Below are 9240 nucleotides of genomic sequence, written 5' to 3'. Positions count from 1 at the left end.
GAACAACCTCAACAAGTAACCACGTAAGCCATGCTACTGATGCTGGACAGGTTTTCAGTGGCTGCACAATAAACGGCAACATACACATGAATGTAAATACATAGCCAAATAATAGATCAACGCTCTCTGTCTAATATGTTCGCTAGCTGTTAGTGTTGTTGCATAGCAACCACCTCGCACTATGTTTCGCGCAGAAGGTAACGGAGGGACTATTTTATTTGGAACATCATTATTTACTAATAAAAACTATTTAAATTAGAGTGTGTATTTGTTTTTCATATTGCCACACTTGGTAACCGTTTTATAAAAGCAATAGCTCACTTCAGGCCGTGATATATGCTCATTATATCACAGCTAAGGGGGTTGTCGACCCTCCGCTTCGCGTCGGGCCGAACCACGCCCCTTAGCTGTGATATAATGAGCATATACCACGGCCTGTCGTGAGCTATTGCTTAAGTCAACCATCTATGTTACTATAATCATTACTGTACAACAGAACAAATGAACTAAAGCAGTGTTTCTCAAACTTTTCATACCAAGGACCACTTAACCAATACAAAAACACTCGCGGACCACCTAACTCCACAAATATCCCAAAACACATCGTTTTTCTAGAACATATTATAAATCGCCTGGAAATGGTACAAACAAGTGGCAACATGTGTGACGAAGGTGTTGCCCTGGGCTATATCATGCAATATAAAGTGAAACTTAAGCTCGTTCCATTGCGGAGATATTCCCGCGAGAGTGCGGAAACTTAATTTTATTTATTTATTTCAAATGTGAAATGTTACCAATATACTCACGGACCACTAGGGGGCACTCACGGACCAACAGTGGTCCGCGGACCACACTTTGAGAAGCACTAAACTAAAGAAAGTGAAAACCATAAAGCAGATTCAGGCAGTAGAAGTATAGATTCACACTTAAAGTATTATCCTACAGAACAGAACAGCTGACAGAGAAGAGAGAACAGCTGATCCTTTACAACACTCTTTGGTTTTTACTAACATGGTAGGCTAGTAATCTCCAATTTTGGAAATGCAACAGTAATCTGTCTTCTTTTAACTTTACAGGAATACAGTTGCCTTTTTTTTTTTTATCCTGATGATGTAATCCTGTTCAATGTAATCCATTACACCACAAGTCTGTTTTCACTGCAGTACTCCAACTCCCCACTGGGTGTCAGGGTGGGAGCACTGTTCGATAATCCGCCTCACTCACTGCTTCTTTAACAAACCATAACACACTCACTTCTGAGAAATCCTCAGGTGGTGAACTTCAGGATTTCGGGACGTCCTGCTGTGATTTGATTTCAACCTGAATAATTCAAAGGCCAAGTGCTCATTGTTCTCGTGAAGCTCAGCACTTTCCTCCAGCTCTGTCGCATTAAAAATCTCAGCGCCTGCTTGGGAAAACAAACTTGTCTGAGTTTGAAGTTTATCTCCATACTGACGTTTCTGTTTTCGCTGTGGACGCTGCTCCTGGGAATTCATTACATTTAGATGTTTGCTCTCTTCACAAAATATACACAGCTCTTTCATTCTCAAACAGCTCCACAGAGATCGGACTGATCATTACATCGAACAATGGAAAAGTACTCAATAACATCACATTGTATGTTTTCTTATTTACATATTTTACACTCCCCCCCCCCCCTGCCTGAAACGCCTCCATTGGACTCCTGTGTTTACTTCAGGAACATAGTGACATCACAATGTAACACTCACGCTTCTGTTGGCTAGCGCTCCAACACATTGTAAGTGAGAGGCTAAGGGGCGGGACATCTCTTAGCAGTTGACCAATCACAACAGAGCCGGTCAGCAGGGGTTCCCAAACGTTGCCATGCCAAGGACCCCCATATAGCATTGTCCTCTGGCGGGGACCCCCCTGTTGCAATCTTTTTTTTAAATGATGTGTACAAGTGCCTCCCGATGGAGCATGCAGTGCGTTGCCACTACATTTGGGGCCTTCTGCCTGATCGAAGCTGTCACTCCGCTTTCTTTGCCTGTCATAGCCCCACTGCCCCATCTGAGCACACACCCACACCACGAGACCAGTCCGTTTGAGATGATGTACTCATCTAAAACTTGGAAGAGGTCTCTTCATGTGGTCCTACCTTCCAGTGCTTTGCAAAATAATATTTCCTCAACAAAGTTGTCTTCTGAAATAAATCTGATGTATGCAAGCAATTCTGCGACATTTGCTACATCCGTGCTGTCATACAGCTGCAGAGCGAAACATTCACTAGCTCTCGCTTGCTCCAAAAGCTGAGCAGATGTTCACTCTCAGTAGCGGCAGCTCGATTCTGATTGGCTTGAAGGGCGGTCGTGTGATTCAAAAACAAAAAATATGAAAATATTGGCATCAAAGGACACAGATTGATAGATATGCAGTTATTAATAACATCTAAAAAATTTAAAAAAAATCCCTTTTCCCTCAAACTTTGAGTGACCCCCCTGGCGCCCCCTGGCGGCCCCTCGGGGGGTCGGGCCCCCACTTTGAAAAACACTAAGCTAACCAATCAGAGCAGACTGGGCTCTGGTTTCAGACAGAGGGTGAAAAGAGGTGCTGCAGCATGAGAAAAGTAAAGAGCTTATTGAACATTAAAGCACGGAGACATGTCCCAGCAGAGACACTACTGATATGAAAAAGAGTGTAAAGGCCGCGACACACCAACCAGATTTTGGGAGTCAGAGGCAGTCGGGCATTCGCGGCGCCCTACTTAGGTTGGTGTGTCCCGCACTATGATCCCGCACCGTCGTCTCTTTACGGCACATTCAACATGTTGAATCGGTAGAAAGTCGGCCAAATAAATCACTCTGATTGGCTGTTCAGCTTAGCGAATCAGTGCATGAGAAGCGAAGCGGAAGTGAGGGACCAAAACAAACGATTAAGAAGGCACACACAGACGGCTAATCTTTTTCATTTTCATCTCACCTGGACGCAAGAGTTTCTTTTTTATGTTTACATGTTTTCGATCGACGAGAGAGAGCGAAAATGGAACCCAGACGCTATGTGTTGTTTGTTTATATCACGCAGTCTCTTCTGCCTTCCGGTTGTTGCCTCTTTTGAATGACGAATACCCACTACCGCCGCCTGCTGGTAAGGACAGTTATTGCCACTCGTCAACTGAAGTTTTTGCGGTGTGTTCGTAGGCGGGTAGCGTAGCCGACGCAGGCGACGTAGCGGACGTAAAAGTCGGGATGCCTTTGGTACGCGTTCTTTGGTCTCAGGTTGGTGTGTCGCGGCCTTTGTATGGCCCCTTTAAAGAGCTACAGATCTGGTTGATATGTTTCTGTAGCTTCTTCACTGAGAGCTTCACATCACATTGTTTGTAAGTTATTGCGTAGGCTGCTTTGACGTTTGAGTTTTGTGAAGAGATGTCTGTGTAGGTTTAGCATGTGGATGAAGTCATTCCGACACAGACAGGCCATCTGGAGCGCACACACACACACACACACACACACACACACACACACACACACACACACACACACACACACACACACACACACACACACACACACACACACACACACACACACACACACACACACACACACACACACACACACACACACACACACACACACACACACACACATATCTGGGGTGCAATTAGGGTAGCCGATATAATAAGCCTGAAACAGTAATACGAGTCTGTCCGAGGGGCAGCACAGAGGACCCCTCTGCTGCCGACACATGAACACACTGCGTCAGTGTGATTCAAAGGTTTAGCGAAACATTCTTTCAACTCTGTTCAAACACTGCAGTGCGAGCTGACGCAGAGCCTTTAACTCTGAAACACATGCGATGCAAATCCACACCCACTCATCCACCAACACACGCATACATGAACTGTGAGTGTGCGTATTTAAACACACACATGTAGGCATCCCGTTAAAGAATTTGCAACACGTCCCATGTGGATTTCCCTTCAATAGCCAATTTTACTTTTATTGAGCGTGTCGTGTGATTAATGTGAAGGGCAGATGGACTCAGCTGTCATGCAACTCCCAGCCTCCTACAGCGCAGAATTCATGAACAGGACCCCTCTTTGCTGCATTGTGTGTGTGTTCTTGGTGTGTGTGTGTGGGTGTGTGTGTTTTCGGTGTGTGTGTGGTGCTCTGTCAGTGCCTTCTTTGTATCTTCTTACTCTTGTTTGATTGGAAGAGAAAGAGAGAGAAACACACACAGGCCACTTTGTTTTTTTGTGTACTTGTGGCCTATGGATTTGACCATTGTTTCTCTGCAAGAGAGTAGGAGAAAAAGTGTGTGTGTGTGTGTGTGTGTGTGTGTGTGTGTGTGTGTGTGTGTGTGTGTGTGTGTGTGTGTGTGTGTGTGTGAGAGGGGTGGGGTGGGGTGAGAGTACAGTAGACAACAGAGCTCCGTGATTGGTACAGCTGTCTCTCACTGTTCTGCCTACAGCCGCACCACATTTCAATACATATTTATACGTTAACATTATCTTTATTTCTCCTTTTTTAAACACAAGACATTGTGTAAGTGCCTTGCTATAGGCCTGTGTGTGTGTCGTCCTTGTTGCCATGGGGATGGGGTGTGCATGGAGACGGAGGTGGCAGGTTGGGGTCAGGCTCAGCGGGGTGCGGAGCTGAGATTAACTGTGACTGTGACTCCGGAGGGAAGAGAATAAAACAGCAGGCGATGCAGACCGACATGACCTCCATCTCTCCGAAAACCTCCGGCTACCGGCGGAACATCCAAAGGAAACTTTTTATTGTCCAATGTTTTCTTTCACTGGCTTTCACTTAACTCTGTAAACTATTGCTCAGCACTCTGGGAGATGTGTGTGTGTGTGTGTGTGTGTGTGTGTGTGTGTGTGTGTGTGTGTGTGTGTGTGTGTGTGTGTGTGTGTGTGTGTGTGTGTGTGTGTGTGTGTGTGTGTGTGTTGGAAAGTACATTTAAGTAAGAAAGTACTGTATTTGAAGATGCAGTTTGAGGTGTTCCCTTTCCTGTAGTGTGTTATAGGTGTGCATGTAAATGGTCTGCAAAGGCTACAATCCATGTGTTCTCTCAAAAGGGAGTTTCTCTCCCACACACTCCCCCATCCCGCCTGAAAGGCCTCCATTGGACTCCTTTGTTTACTTCTGGATCATATTGACATCACTATGTAACAGTCTTACTTCTATCGCTCCAACACATTGTACGTGATAGGCTAAGGGGCGGGACATCTCTAAGCGGTTGACCAATCACAACAGAGCCGGCCAGCTGGTTTCAGACAGAGGGTGAAAAGAGGTGCTGCAGCACAGGCAGTATGAGAGAAATAAAGAGCTTTTTGAACATTAGAGCATGGAGACATGTAGAGACACTACATACTGATATACACCTGAACATCAGCAGGAGAGGACTCTTTAAAGTAGAGACACTACATACTGATATACACCTGAACATCAGCAGGAGAGGACTCTTTAAAGTAGAGACACTACATACTGATATACACCTGAACATCAGCAGGAGAGGACTCTTTAAAGTAGAGACACTACATACTGATATACACCTGAACATCAGCAGGAGAGGACTCTTTAAAGTAGAGACACTACATACTGATATACACCTGAACATCAGCAGGAGAGCACTCTTTAAAGTAGAGACACTACATACTGATATACACCTGAACATCAGCAGGAGAGGACTCTTTAAAGTAGAGACACTCCATACTGATATACACCTGAACATCAGCAGGAGAGGACTCTTTAAAGTAGAGACACTACATACTTATATACACCTGAACATCAGCAGGAGAGGACTCTTTAAAGTAGAGACACTACATACTGATATACACCTGAACATCAGCAGGAGAGGACTCTTTAAAGTACTGTAGAGTCACTACATACTGATATACACCTGAACATCAGCAGGAGAGGACTCTTTAAAGTAGAGACTCTACATACTGATATACACCTGAACATCAGCAGGAGAGGACTCTTTAAAGTAGAGACACTACATACTGATATACACCTGAACATCAGCAGGAGAGGACTCTTTAAAGTAGAGACACTACATACTGATATACACCTGAACATCAGCAGGAGAGGACTCTTTAAAGTAGAGACACTACATACTGATATACACCTGAACATCAGCAGGAGAGGACTCTTTAAAGTAGAGACACTACATACTGATATACACCTGAACATCAGCAGGAGAGGACTCTTTAAAGTAGAGACACTACATACTGATATACACCTAAACATCAGCAGGAGAGAACTCTTTAAAGTAGAGACACTACATACTGATATACACCTGAACATCAGCAGGAGAGGACTCTTTAAAGTAGAGACTCTACATACTGATATACACCTGAACATCAGCAGGAGAGGACTCTTTAAAGTAGAGACACTACATACTGATATACACCTGAACATCAGCAGGAGAGGACTCTTTAAAGTAGAGACACTACATACTGATATACACCTGAACATCAGCAGGAGAGGACTCTTTAAAGTAGAGACACTACATACTGATATACACCTGAACATCAGCAGGAGAGGACTCTTTAAAGTAGAGACACTACATACTGATATACACCTGAACATCAGCAGGAGAGGACTCTTTAAAGTAGAGACACTACATACTGATATACACCTAAACATCAGCAGGAGAGAACTCTTTAAAGTAGAGACACTACATACTGATATACACCTGAACATCAGCAGGAGAGGACTCTTTAAAGTAGAGACACTACATACTGATATACACCTGAACATCAGCAGGAGAGGAATCTTTAAAGTAGAGACACTACATACTGATATACACCTGAACATCAGCAGGAGAGGACTCTTTAAAGTAGAGACACTCCATACTGATATACACCTGAACATCAGCAGGAGAGGACTCTTTAAAGTAGAGACACTACATACTGATATACACCTGAACATCAGCAGGAGAGGACTCTTTAAAGTAGAGACACTACATACTGATATACACCTGAACATCAGCAGGAGAGGACTCTTTAAAGTAGAGACGCTACATACTGATATACACCTGAACATCAGCAGGAGAGGACTCTTTAAAGTAGAGACACTCCATACTGATATACACCTGAACATCAGCAGGAGAGGACTCTTTAAAGTAGAGACACTACATACTGATATACACCTGAACATCAGCAGGAGAGGACTCTTTAAAGTAGAGACACTACATACTGATATACACCTGAACATCAGCAGGAGAGGACTCTTTAAAGTGGAGACACTACATACTGATATGAACGTGGGCATGTGCTTAATGGGGCCTCTTTGACCTTCGTACCTGGCCATACAAATAGTCAGTAAAGTTAAATCCACCTTTAACAGCTGCAAATAAAAATGATGTACACGTTCATAGATTTATAATCCAGAGAAATGATAAAATGGCCATAACGAATATTGAGCGACTTTGATCAAGTATGATTCTGGATGCACAGTATTTCTACTCTGTACTTTTACTTAAGTTAAAGATCTGAGAACTTCTTCCACCACTGGCTATCAACCTGTGCTGAGGGCGGTATGTTGATAGCCGACAGAAAACACCATTTCAATGACAAATTGATCAACTTGACAAGATATTAATCAATCAGGCGATCCCTCTTGAGGACTGTGATGTCTGACAGAACGAATCAAACTGTAGCCGTCAGTCCCATTGCTGCTGTCCGTCCTCTGGTCCAAAACCAACCTTGTGTTAGCGTGACAGAGAGCTCCATTGTTTGGCTGCTTGTTCTGATGGATGCCTGGCCGATGACTTCAGCTCCGCCATGAACTGTCTCCTTATTCTCCTACAGGCCGGGATCAGAGCCGTGCCGGCCTGGGCCTGGGACCGCAGCTGAGGTGCAGTGAGATGATAGAGGAAGCCAGATCTATAGATAGGGTTATCAGAATCCTGATGGGAAGCTTATTGCACGGATACACACGATATAAGCCAACAACATGACTCACAGTATTGAATTGAACAATGATCCTATTGCCTTTGCTCACAGCGTTCTCTTTCCTTTACTGGGGACAGTTTAGCCATCAATTCATGAACAATGAATCCAACGTTTTTTGCTGTACACAAATATAAAAACGTGTCGACAGCTGTTAAAGTAACCACATTTCTTTCTGCGGATTGATATGACTGCACATGTAGTCTCTTAACAACGGTCTCTTAACGAAAATTAATTTTTTGATGTCACTGTAAGGGAATACAGTTGCCTTTTTTTGTATCCTGATTCCTTTTACATGTAATCTGTTACTCCCCAAGACTGGTCTTTGTGTATGTTGTCCTAGAATACCAGCACACGATTATCACAGTGATGAGGGGAGTTCAACGAGGATGAGAGGACAGTCATACTCGCCTCAAGTGACCGCCAATGTGTGTGTGTGTGTGGCCAGCATCAACAGACATCCAATGGGAGGTAGAGAAGCATAGGGCCCGAGGGTGTCCAGCTGAGGGTGACTATAGAGAGATTAAAGAGGGAATGTGGGGCTTAATCCACGGTTATACAGCAGTCTTGTTCTGAGGCTCCACTCACTGAGAGAAGGCAAAGACAAGAGGAGCATTCCTGCCAGCCCTCGCTGCGCAGCACACACACACCAGAGGCTACAGACGCCATTCTCCATCTGGCCTTAACCAAACACTGAACCCTGACCCCCTCCTCTACTTCTTCCCCCTCTGCAGCCTTTCACCTCCTCCTCCGCTGTTTCAACAAGCAGGCTACCTTATAACTTTAGAAAGAAAATGCACTTCCTCCTCTTGATTGATTTTGACTTTTCACCTTACAGGAGAGAAGTAGGTAACGTCTGTACAACTGTAGGCGGGGGGGGGGGCAGAGACGATTCAACCCCTTTTGATAAACAAGCTGTATTTTGATGCTCTTTTATGCGTTCTGGCTACTCATTCACATGCAAAGAAGATGTCTTTTGAAGATTAAATATGAGACGTGATGTAAAAATATCAAAAGAATACAATTAATACAAATAAATAGATTGTTTTCACATAATTTGACTGCAAAATCCCAATGCAACTTGGTCCAAATACAGTCAATTCAGAAAACCAAGACATCAACATAAATTAAACTTGTGGATAAATGTAAGGCGTCTCAACTCTGCAAGAGTCAAGGTGTTCACATTGACTGGGAGCAGTTAGATACTAGTGTCTACAAAACTCTTCTCACAGTCTTTGCCACCTTTTTATTGGCTGCTATTCCAAAAATGTGTCATGTACCTGCTGTCTCGTGAAGAGTAACGCTGCGTCAACACT

Source organism: Pseudochaenichthys georgianus, chromosome 5 (genome assembly GCF_902827115.2).
Source record: "Pseudochaenichthys georgianus chromosome 5, fPseGeo1.2, whole genome shotgun sequence".
Taxonomy (NCBI): Eukaryota; Metazoa; Chordata; class Actinopteri; order Perciformes; family Channichthyidae; genus Pseudochaenichthys; species Pseudochaenichthys georgianus.
Note: the sequence above shows the minus strand (reverse complement) of the source record.